At 31.9% G+C, this 13613-nt stretch overlaps 1 pseudogene; it reads right to left on the reverse strand.

Annotated features, from left to right (window-relative positions):
• Nucleotides 1-2562: 2562 nt before the first annotated feature.
• LOC110026807 lies at nucleotides 2563-12031 on the reverse strand (annotated as a pseudogene).
• Between the last annotated feature and the right edge of the window lie 1582 nt (nucleotides 12032-13613).

The following is a 13613-nucleotide window of genomic DNA, read 5'->3' on the forward strand; positions in this document are numbered from 1 at the left end:
CATCTTTGCCGAACCTCGTTAAATCTTTGTGTTCTTCTGGATTTGTGTCGATCTTGATTTTCTTAGCCCTAATTTTCTCAACAATTTAGTTTGCCTATTCTCTCTCCCTCCCCTCTTTGGTGCATTTTATTGGTAGTCTGAAATATCCCACTTCCAATGTTGCTCCATTTTTGGGCTTTCTGTTGGCAGGAAGCTTGCATTAGCGTGGCAACGGCGAGGGTGTGAGAATGCCGGCTGGGAGAATAGGGTGTAAGATTATGACAAGAATTTCTAGTTGTGAAAATATTTTTCTTCCCATTTTTAATTGGCAAGCTAACAAATATCCTTTAAATATTTTTTGTGATGAAAGAATGCAATCTAGTTTTCTTGCAGTATGATTTTCATTCATGTTGTTTTGGTTCTATTTGGTTAAATGGGGAAATGGAGAAGTGATTTCTAAGGTGAGTGGTTTGATCAAGAGGGAGAAGGGAAGAAGGCCTTGTTGCTATTTTAGTGGAGAAGATGGAGTTTGATTAATTAGCTTGAAACTGTTTAATTAATTAATTTGAGCTCGAGCTTAATCCTATTATTTTGATTCGGCTTACGAGCCGCGGCTAAGAATTTAGTTTGACTGAAAAATAGTTTACAATTTATGATAGGCTTTGTGATGGATTTGTCGTCGATTGCGGCTGATACGATTAAATACAACAAATATGCATATTCCTTACAAATTGTGTGACAATGAGTATGTTTTTTAGCCTCTAAAATTCTAGCAACAATTATTTTGCGGCGGATTATCCATCCCAAATATTATTTTGCACTTAATTTATTCAAGCTTTATAATGGCATTTGTCATCACAATTAAAGTATTATTGTTGTGTTGAGGGTAAATTGTGGTCAACTATCGAATGTCAACTAGAAATTTTTTTTGTCGTTTAACTTTATAAAAATTACTTTTTAGATTAATTTAGGGTAGATTTAAAATTTAGAAATTTAGAAATTGTTATTCAAAATATATAATTTTTTGTTTTTTTTGTTTTTTTTTTTGTAAATTTCTCTATTCATTGACAGATTCCTCATCTTCTGTTTCTATTCCTTATTATGTGTAATAATATCTAGAGTTTGAGTGACTTATGTTTATAGGCAACACCCTACTCCGTTGTTTCAATTACTAGATTCATATAGGCTGTAACCTAATTTTCACATTATCATCTAATCACATTCATTTGTCCAGGAAGGTGATCCATAATTTTAATAATTAAATTCATAATGATAATACTATTATGCTCGTTTTAGGGAGCGAGATTCAAATTTTTAGTTCATTATTTATGATAACCAGAGGTTTACATATCCAACGATTACATTAATTTTTGTTAGTAAAAATTATTTATTTTATAAAAATTTCACTTAATTTCAATAATATGACCCACATCTTTGATAACCGTGTTATGTTTCCAACAAGAAGATTGACATATTAAGTACTGGAATTCATGCAATCACATTTAAATGAACATAAATTATATACATAAATTTGTTGATCTTTTTTACACTAGTAGCGCATTTTTTATGACAGGCTGATGAGAGCTTGAGTTTGCATAGAATATTGAGAAATTTAGCTACCCTTTCTAGCTTATTTAGAATACCCTTTCTTGCTTGTTTTCAGCATTGCCTTCTTTGGGAATCAACCTTACAGATTTTGAGTTCTAACGGTCATACAACACAAATAATTCATTGGTTTAGTGGCATAGTAGGTAATTCAGTATGGTCTTGTCTGAGGTCGCAATTGCGGTGTAAAGAAAGCGGAGAAACGGAACAATTGTCATTTGGATGAGCTCCCACGCTGAACACGTCGCTTCCACCGCGAAGTCCCCACTGGCCAAATTCCATACGCGACGAGGACAAAACTTTCTGACTGACGTTCCATATTGAGTTAGTAAAATAGTCCAATTTATCCTTCGGATTCGCTTCGATTAGCTATACCTGTAATTGGCTTCGCTATCATTGTTTCCATGTCACTCCCTTCTTATTGCTATTTCAGGTTTTCCTTTTGCTTTTCCCATTGCCGTCCGGCCGGCTGCAACGTCGCCGAGGCTTTACTAGCTCGCCGCTTGGATAGCCAGCATTGCCGACTTTGCAGCCAATACGGAGATGGAACTAAGCTATTACCGCCAGCCCAAGTTTGCTTTTTATGTATGTGAAATGGCAGATTTCTACTTCTATTTGCTGTCCTGTTTGCTGCTGCTTCCTGTCCCTCGCGATCCAACCATTCCGTCATTTCTCCCCTATTTTATTGGGTCATGTACAATAGCAGCAGATTTTTTGCTATTTACAAAATGAGGCGGCCTCTTTCTTTCATTTTTATTTTATTTTTTTCAATTTTCTAGTTTTTAACTATTACAATAAATTATTAGAAATTATTCGAAGTTCTAACTTACAGGTTTACTCTTAATATTTACAAGTCATGTATTGTACCATATTTTTTAGTCACATTTTATATTTTATAATTATTAATGAATGTATTCTTACATTAATAATTTTGTGTGAACTATTAGGAAAAAAAAAAAAAGGAAATTTTGCCCATCACATTACACTTTGCGCTTAACACTGCTTTACTCAGAAAACATTAATTTGCTGAAACCAATATATTTCCTTTTCCAAATGAAAAACAATTTATTTCCACCAAGAATCATTTTCAGCACTTTGCTGTTTAATCTTTGAAACATGAAACAAAAACAGCCCAAACAAGTCCGCAGCAGCTTTTCTCAATCAACAGTTATGTAGCGCATATTATTATTTTGGAATTTCAACTGTCATTTTGACGCATTCTTCTCTCACCTCATCAAATAACTCGGTGCTCAGATACCTCTCACCATCACTGGCGAGAACAGTGAGCCTTTATTTTCCTCTCTTTTTGCAAGCTACGATCAATTTTAAATATATATTAATAATAATGAAATGAAATAAACAAAATGCCATTAAACCAGAAATAAAAAAGATATAAAAATAACAGGAAGATTTACATAACATAACATTTAGGTTGGAGGACCAACCTTTAGGCAGGCAACTAAGGCTGCTCCGGATGATATGCCCATAACCATACCTTCTTCTAAGGCAAGTCTTCTTGTATAGACCAATGAATCTTGTGTGCTCACTGTGATGATTTCATCAATGATTGATCTGTCTAGATTTTCAGGAACAAATCCGGATCCAATTCCCTGGATGTTGTGGTGCCCGGGCTCACCACCTGTTTCATTAAATCCAAATTTTCATGAATAAGTTCGAGTTTTTGTTCTATGCGAGCGAGTTTTGAGTTCAATATCCGAGTGACCGTGTCACAAGCATGAGTTATTACCAAATTGACTCGGAAATATTTTGGAGTTGAGACACTAACTCATAGCTTGATTTGAAATTTATCAATGTTTATTTGTTTATTCATTTGAAATTTATCTAGTTGATTCCAATAACTCAAATATGAAGTGATTAATAATCAAAAGTGAAAAGAATATTGAAGCAAAAAATTAAGAAGAGGCATCAAAACTCGGGCATAAATGATTATTTACTTTGTTTTAGAAACTCTAGAAATATTAATGGTGTTTTCAGTCGTTGACATTGCTTGTTCAGTAATTTTAGATTAAATAAATTGAAAGAATTCATTCCTGGGAACATACTGTGATTTCACAAGCTCATATCTGACATTTAAGTATCATTAACTCATAACATATTGAGTAACACAATGAGGAATTTATTTTGTTTTTTCATTAAACTCTTACTAATAGCCATTAACATTTGGGGCGCACTAAGCTAGGCATTAACTGAAATCATATTAACCCTTTCATAAACATAATCATTAAAGGTTTAAACTTTCGGGGGAGCAAGGTGAATCATTTATCTACTAATCACACTAATGTGGCTAAGAGCTTGTTTGGGATCAATTTTGTTTTATTTATTATTATTTATTTTTTAATTTTTAAAAATATATTTATTTAGTGTGTGTTTTTATGTGTTTTTTATTTTTTATTTTTAAAACAAATAAATTTGTTTTTTAAAACACTCAAAATAATTTTTAGGTGTCAATAATATCTTAATTAAACATATCAAAAAACAAAAATAAAAAAAAAATAAAATAAAAATAAAAAATAGGAAACTAAAAACAAAAATGATCCCAACCAACCCATAAATTAATGTCACAATTTGCCAAATTTAATAATCAATATTTATTGATTATATCTTTTCAGAAAGTATCCAACTAGAAAATTCAATTCCTTCTAACATTGTTCATTTTTATAAATTTTAGTTGGTGAATTTTTTAATGGTTTTTTGTTGATCTGTTCTCTTCTGTCTTCGGTTTCGGTGGTGGTTGGTTATCTGATTTGTTTTTGAAAGCTTGACTTGAATTTGTGATCACTTGATCTTGGCTGAATTCTGTGTTTTTGGTTTTGCTTTATTACAATTGAACCATATGTTGAATATATTCTTATATATTTAATGCATTATGATGGAATTTTAATAATTATATGTGGAACCTTTTGTATGTTGTGGGTTTGTTAAGGCGTGGCTTGAATATGTCTTTTGCTTGTTTTTGTTTTATTGAATGTATTCTTATATATTTAATGCTTTCGGATGGAATTTTAATAATCTTATGCTGAGACTTTTGTATCTTGTGGATCCTTTTTATAGTTTTAGGATGTGTTGCTTTCTTGAACTCATTGGTTGTTCGGCTTCAGTTAACCAATGTTTTGGTTTTTTTTTTCTTCTACCTGATCATAGCTTATGGTTGTGATTGGTATATTTACTTTATTGTTGAATCTTGGCTATTTGCTTATTGATATTGATCTATGATGATATCCAACATATAATAAAATTCAACCATGTATTGAATATATTTTTTTATATTTAGTACGTTAGGATGAAATTTTAATATTTATTTGCAACTATGTTCCGAGATCATATATTTTTTTATTAAAACTATTGGTTTGTTGTTTTCTTCTTTGTCCTTAATATTTTTTTCATTTTATTTCGATTGTTGTTTTTGGTTATGTTGTTTTTGTTTGTCTTTTTTGCTGGACCTCTCATATGGTTGTGGATTCTCTTTCTAAAGATCTTGAATTGGTTGTGGTGTGAAGCTCCATTGTGGCTCCGTTGGTCTCTAGTTTTTGTTTTTTCTTTTTATTTTTGTTTGGTTGCCTTTTTTGAAGGCATTTTTTTTAGTCAATGTTGTATTTTGTTACCCTTTTATTACGCTTTCTTATTTTCGAATAAAACTAGGCACAATTCTCACATTTCCTAAAAACACTAATTTTTTTTAGAATAATTTTACTTTTCAAAACCCTAAAAAATTCATGAAATTGTTCGAACTTCTAACTTAATATTAATATAATTAATATTTATTTGTAAATAAGCTTAGAGATCATTTGTTTTTTTGTTAAACTATTTGTTTGTTACTTTCTTCTTAGTCCTTATTATTTTCTTCATTTTATTTCGAGTGTAGTTTTTGGTCTATTGTTTTTGCTTGTCTTTTTTGCAGGACCTCTCATATGGTTGTGGATCTTCTTTCTAAAGATCTTGGATTGGTTGCGGTGTGAAGCTCAATTGTGGCTCGGTTGTCTCTAGTTTTTATTTCTTCATTTTATTTTTGTTTGGTTACCTTTTTTTAAGGCATCTTTTCTTTGTTTTTGTTGTGTTTTATTATCTTTTTGTAACACTTTCCTGTTTTTAAATAAACTTGGGAGCGACTCTCACATTTTATCAAAAAAAAAAAAAAAGAAATTGTTATAATATCCAAAAAACACTAATTTTTTTAAATAATTTAACCTTTTAAAACCCTAAAAAAATTCATGAAATTGTTCGAACTTCTAACTTAATATTATGACAATCCCAATATATAGTTGACAGAAAAACACTAAATATGAAAGAGACAAAAAAACTATGTTTACTGAGTTTTTTTTATCTTGGTGATTTAAATCAATAATAAAACTTTAAACTTACAATCAGTAGACCTATATCTATGTATATATGCATATAAAAATTTATGTAGGAGGAAATGAAAAATTAAATCAGCATAAGTACATGCATTGATGCCTGAAATCTCTATATTGGAAACTTAGAATTATACTTTTTGAGTCAAAATCCTTCTTAATCTCTTAAACCTATAATTTAAAATCACAACTCCTATGTATTTACATATATATCAACACCTAAATATTGATATTTACATGAGGTTTATCACACCAAAGTGTTCTAAACTATAAATACCAATTTTTAGGTGTTAGATATGTATATATATATAAGAATTGTGAGGTATGAATGTAAATTTCTCTTAAAAGGCAAAGAAGTGTGACTATTTTTAAGTATGATTAATAATTGAGACCAACAATTGATATTCAGTCAACCTACTTGAACAAAAAGTAGCCCAAATTTCTAACATTGAAATGCTCTCTTGAAGAGAAATCTAGCTATATTTTATGCCTATCTGCAAGTACAAATTATAAAAAAAATTCTATATTTTTGCATGATAAAAACTAGTTATAACCTGAAATGACCGCACTCTCTGCTGGCTCTACACAAATGACTTTGATGGCCGGATTTTTCATCTTGAGAAATCTTCCAGCTCCAGTTATTGTGCCTGCAGACCCACAACAACACACAAATATGTCCACCTTGCCTGCTGTGTCTTTCCATATTTCAGGCCCTGAAAATGATTAATTAAAGGGATATTTACATTTATAACACTGAAAAACTTGCAATATCCTAAAAAAGTATCACCATTATTAATTTTTTAAAAAGTGAAATGCATGATTATGTATGTACCATTGTACCTGTGTTCATGAAATGTGCATCAGGATTTGCTGGATTGCTTGTTTGATCAAGGAAATATACATTAGGATCCTTCTCTTTCAGTAAGTCTACCCTGTCAAACACTCCCTTGAACCCTTCTTTATAATCTGCCAGAAAAAGAAGAAACAAATGAGGAAAAAAATGATAATATGCAAATAAGTGCCCAATAAACTAATTAATTATATTGCAATTAGACAAGAAGAATTCCTTCGGTCCTCACCCATGAGCATAAGCTCGGCTCCCAAGTATTTTAAGAGTACTCGTCTCTCGAGTGAATAATTTTGTGGCATTATAGCAACGAACTTGTAGCCTTTCAGCAATGCTATAAATGCTAAAGAAATGCCTAAATTTCCGCTGGTCGGCCCTACAATTGTTGTGATGCCCGGTTTAATTATGCCTTTCTCTTCAGCATCTTCTATCATTCTGCAAAAATAATAAGCAAAATTGTTCACATTTTATAAATTTATAGTTACAATGTCTGATTGAGACAAAAAAAGTAGAATTTGAAAAAGAAATAATTACCTGAGAGCTCCACGATCCTTCACTGAGTTTGAAGGCTGATATGACTCCAGCTTTGCAATCAGACGGACATCCACTTCCTCTCTGTCTTCAATTCTTTTCAGTTCTACCAATGGCGTCCATCCAACAAGCTGAAAATTTTTTTTTTTATTTATGTTATAAATTTCATAGAGTTTTTATGAATTATGAGAATTTTAAAATATAAAATTTATTTTAATTGTTTAAATAAAGCCCAATAAGAGCTTAATTTTTAGAAACATGTCTCATCTAGAAGCATATTCTAGAATGTGTGGTAGATATGAAATTATTATGTCGTAGGTGTGGTTGGTATGAAATTATTGTGTGATAGATATGATATTATTTGTAATCATTAGATTAGAATTATAGTGCAATAATCCTAGCCATTAATTTAGGAGGTGTCACTAGTATAAATAGGGGTGAAGACTTTGAGTTTAAATCAAGTCAAATAAATGTGATAAATAGAAGTGAAGCTTCTTATATAAATTTTTAACCTTTGCCAAATCCTAAAAGCTTCTCCATTCCAACAGAGAATAATAGAAGAAATTTCTTGTTATGAAATGCTTGTATTTTTAGTCATACCAAATTTGTAAGTGAATTTTCATAACATATTTAACCAGGATTTAAATAGGGAAGTAAAATGCACTGCATGTGGCAGAATTAATCTTATAAAAAAAATTATTGAAAAAATTATTATTATCTTCAATTATAAAATTGAAAGTTATCATTGTCTTCACAGAAAGAGAAGCAGTTTTATATAGTTTTCACTTTAAAGTTTTGATTATATATATATACGCTTTCTGCATTGTAAAATGCATACTACTTTTGCTAAAAATCCAATTTAATTAGTCTAATGACATATAATTAGTAGTCTAATACTCATGTATTGTCTGTATTTAGCTGCGGTTGGCTTTGAAATGATTCTGTAATTAGTTATCGAAAAAGAAGGTTTATTCTCTTATTATCCAGATTACTGACTGTATTTTCGTCTCCTTAAGTTATTCTCCGACATTCATGTTTTTTGGTATTTCGTGAATTTCAGCTCTAAGCATCTTGTCTAATAATATGGTCATAGAATACAAAACAATGATGGATGGTTTAGTTGGCTGAATTTGTGGAGCAGTGTAAATGAAATGCAGTAAGATTTAAAACTTTGGTGTTTGGCTTGATGAAAATGAAACACAATATAAAGTCTAGTGGATTTGAAAATTAATATATTAGTTTTTGTTTTAACTTAGGATTTTATTATTATTATATTTTATTTAAGAAAAGAGATAATCATGTTATTACTTATAAGAATGTATCTAATAAAACACAAATTGATTCTTTTCTTATGAGAAACAGGGATCGCCGAGAATGTAAGGATTGTAAGGTCATTTCAAAAGAAAATTTAAGTACTCCACATTGATTATTAGTTATAGATTTTAAGACGAAGGGTTGAAAGATAAAAATTTTGTCATAGAATTAAATAGACCACCTAAAAGACAAGGAATAGGGGTCCTGTTTCCTCCCCCATCAAATCAAACAATTCTGCATTCACGGTGGATATACAGTCCCAAAGTTAACTCCAAAGGAAACATAACTCCATACAAGGCAAGACTTGTTGCCCAATATCACCAACAAAAATTTAACATAAAATATCATGAAACGTTAAGGCCCGTGGCTAAACTTCCCACAATCCGCATGCTTTTTTCTATGCTCTCCATCATAATTGGAACATACTTCAATTTGACAATTCAAATGCATCCCTCCATGGTAATCTCAATGAAACAGTGTATATGAAACAACCACTGGGGTTTCACGATCCACAGTTCTTGAAATATGTGTGCTTGAGAAATCCTTATATGGACTAAAACAAGCCCACCGCTAGAGGTTTCTTACCTTCTCTGAATTCTTTATTATGAGGGGGTTTCAAATCAGCAAAGCTGATCCATCATTTCTTCTATACAATCATAATATTGATATTATTTTTGTTCTTCTATACATGGATGACATACTTATCATGGGAAATAATTCCAAACTCATCTCCCAGTTGCTTGAATATATGGCTACTCATGTCCGACTCGAAAATCTTGGCACAATCGGATGCTTCTTGGGAATTGATGTCCAAAACTCTACAACTCACTATTTCCTCAGCCAACAGAGGAATGCACTTCAACTCCTTGAATATGCATGACAACAGGATTGTTGAACCATTAGCATGCCTATTAAAGTGAAGCCATCTGCTGCTACCATCCCTAGTTCTCTAATTCATAATCCCACAATGATCGTCAGCTGGGAGAAGCACTTCAATATCTCACGGTGACACACCCGAAATTGCCTATGCCATTAATTGTCTATATCAGAAGATGCACTCACCTACAACATTTGATTAAAAGCAGCTTACTCATCTTTTTGGATACCTAAAAGGATTGACTTACTTCGGTATGTTCATCAAACCAAGGAGCCTTCAACTCACATTTTATGCTAATATCAATTAGGTGAGGGACTGCTCCAACCTCAAATCTACAATGGGTTGAGCTCATTTCTTGACAATACTCTTATTTCCTGGAAAGTGAAGAAACAATCTACAGTTGCTTGGTCTTCAATGGAAACAGAATGTTGAGCATTAGCCATGACTACAAATGATATACTATGACTCAGGCGTCTCATTGAAGAATTTGGTAATCCCGTAACACAATCTACACATTTCTATTGTGACAACATTTCAGCTATCTCATTGGCTAAGAACCCTATCTTTTATGCGCAGACTAAGCATATAAATTGATCATCACTTTCTTCGTGATCACATCCATCTTTGTAATATTCAACTTGAACACATTCAATCTCGATAGCAACTAATGGACAACCTCACCAAAGCTCTTCGCAAGAATCAATTTCTTGATCTTCACACCAAGCTTACAGTTCTCATAAGAACCCCCAACTTGCAAGAGGGTATTGGGCATAGCACACCTAGTGGTCCCCAACCCCCAACTGATGGAAACAAGTGTGCCTGTTACAACTCACAACAATCACTCTATAAGATTCCATATCCGTCTTATATACTCTGCAATATTTTAGAATACTGGTAATGAAATTTCATGTTCTCACGATAATACTTAGGAGAGCTGCAGTTCTGATAAAACTTCTTTTCCCTATTCTCAAACCGACAACTATGTCAATGTTTCTGATGGGTTTTGGTTGTCGAAAATTATCTACAATCCTTTGGTGTTCCCCTTTTTGACCCCACTTGTGCTTAGAAGAATACAATGTTGCAGCTCATGGTTGAACGCATCCATCTCTTTTGGTACAAGAGACATGGCCTTTTGAGGTTAAAGGAATTTACCAAGATATAGCAGAAGAAGGTCAAGAGAGAAATAAAAAGTGTTAAATATAACACACCAAGTCACTTTTATAGACGACTATTATTGTAGAAGTATACATCAGTCGAACTAAAGTTTTAAAGGGAGTGTTATTCCTAATGGAGGAATTAAATATGATTGTAGAATCTCTCTTTTTTTTCTTAATTATTTGGTTAAATTAGTAAATATTTAACTTAGGGGAGTTTGGGATTATCTTTGTTTTTTATTTTTATTTTTATTAATTTTATTTTGTTTTGTTTATTTTTTTTATTTAAATTAAAGTATATTTTTTTGCAATAATTATATCAAAAACATTTAAAACATCTTTTAGGTGTTTTGAGTCTTTTTAAATATATGTTGATTTATTTTAAAAAAATATATCATAAGAAAATTATATCAATCAAATATATTTAAAAAAACATAATATAAAAAGCAAAAAAAAAAAAAAAAAAAAGAATAAAAGGGACCTAAACGGAAAACTCAACTCTTCTTCCTTTTTGAACTCAACTTTTCTTCCTTTTTCAAGTAAATCTCCGAGAAATACTGGGGGAGAAACCAATAAGATCCATAGCTTAAAGAGTTGAAGGATAAAATGTGCACTAATTAGTAGCCTACAAATCACTTGCAAAAATCACTCATCCAGGCCTACAAATCACTCAGCCCGATCTAAGATCACTCACCTAAATCTCAAAATCAAACATACTAATCATTACATGTATGAAGTAAAATAAATCTTCAAAATACTCATAACAAAATAATTCATGAATATTGTATATTATGGTGAGATCCATGGATACTTTGCATATGCCATATCTGAGTAGAGAAAACAATAGATCATACATAACATAATGATATCCTAACCTAAATTTGACAATGAAGAAATTTCTAGCCATTGAATTTGTTTTGAGGAGTGAGACATGTAGATGCCTAATCAATCTATTTAATCTTACATTTATCTTAAATAAATCGAATAACCATAAAACCCATAATGACCTTAGTTTTTTCAATCTGAACCAACACCAAAACAACCGTTAAGGACAAGAAGGAACAAAATAGTAGAATACCCTAGGCAATAGAAATGAGAACAAATCTATTATAAACTGAAAATTTTTTTATATGTCTTCTCTAATGTTTTGATCATTTATTAAAAAATTAGAATTAATTCACGTCCTTTAATACAACAATGAACTGAAGAAGCTAGGAGATGCAGTGAAGAAGAATATTTATTTGAACTTGTAGCTGTTCATCATTACCTCAATGATACCAGAGGCAATCTTTTCATTCCCTTCTTCTTCTTCATTGGGAGAGATAAGCGCAGCAAGTCTTCTTCTCTGTGCCATATTTGTTTCCTTGAAGCTTTTTGCTGCCTTATTTTGAGCTAAGCTCAAGTTCATTCATCCTCTTATAACCATTTTAGGGTTAGGATACCTTCTGGGGTCAAAGTGCTCCGCATAAATATTGAACAGATTCTACAACTCGGACTTTGACATTATTATGAGTCATCTTCAACCAGCATCTGTTTATGAATCTGTTATATATATATATATCAAAGTCAAATACAATTTCTAATGCTAGAAAACTTTCTGTTAATGTTTTAGAAAAGCTAAAGAATGATTTATTCTAAATAAATTTAAAAGTAGTGTTACGGATCATGTATCAGCCAAATGGTTGTCAGTTATCACCTTTAGCCATAACATATACTATCGAAGTATTAGTGGAAATTACATATTTCAAACTTTATAAAATATACGATGAAATACTGCCAAGCTAGTGTTACGTAACTGCTTGCGCTTCTGTTCCATGCAGAAGATATTTCAAGATCTTAACGTGACCTTTGTTGTTAAATCTAATTTTATATAGCAGAACTTATTGTGTGCTGAAAAATTCGCTCCGGTAGAGTAATTATTTAGTGGTTCAATGTAGGACCAAAGTCAGCACGGATAGATGAGAAAATAGAAAAGGAATTTTTATGTGAAAATACCCAAAAAGAGAAAAAATTACGAGACATAGCGCAGTCAAAATGATCAATTATAACTTTGCGAGTACAAATATGAATCATTGTCCCATGACTAGGAAAAATTTGCAATGTTTCTCCAGGTATTAGAACTGTACACTTAAGAGTTCATTATACAACAACCGGGAGCAGTTATTACTACGAGTTATCGCCGGAACTTTTTTGGCACACCACGTCAGGGGTACGTCATTGCATAGTATCTAGGACAATAGTTGTCAATTCACTGCTTCATACATCGTTACTCCACGAGGTCTACAAATGGAGACGAACAAGGGGCGGTCAACAATGATCGAGAGTGGGCAATGGGAGGCGGTCGACATTGTTCGGTAGCCACAAAAGCAGAAAGTGTACGTTTGTTGGGCCTTCGAACCCAAAATAGCTCCCGAATTCTCCTTCTCCTCCTAGTCCAAGTTTAGGTTTCCTTTCATGAGGGAAGTAGGGTTCTATTTATAAATTTTGGGAGTGACATCCCTCGTAAATAAAACGGGAATCCATACCATTCAGTCGGACGGCCCAGAGAGATTTCTTTAATCAAATGACATTTTATGGACATTTAAATGTCTTCATAATGTTAGAATTCAGCAAGCTTGTGCTCGTTGGATTGGCCCCGGTGAGATGCTTGATTTGACTATAATCTTGTCAGATTTTGAATTCATTTGCGGCTCCAATTAATCACTCAAAGCTTCCAGAAGCGGTCTAATAGCTCGGTTCATGCTTGATTTGACTCAAAATAGGTGAATTTTAGTGACATTGGGCCTAACTCTTCGAGTCAGTTATTTTGATATTAAGTTCGTTGAAATCAAAGTTTTGGATGATTTTTAATTTGTGTTTGAGTGTTTCTTGCCCAAAAAATACCTTGAGATCTATGTTAAACACCTCGACATTCATGTTAAATAGAAAAATTTGTT

Source organism: Phalaenopsis equestris, unplaced genomic scaffold (assembly GCF_001263595.1).
Source record: "Phalaenopsis equestris unplaced genomic scaffold, ASM126359v1 Scaffold000402, whole genome shotgun sequence".
NCBI lineage: Eukaryota > Viridiplantae > Streptophyta > Magnoliopsida > Asparagales > Orchidaceae > Phalaenopsis > Phalaenopsis equestris.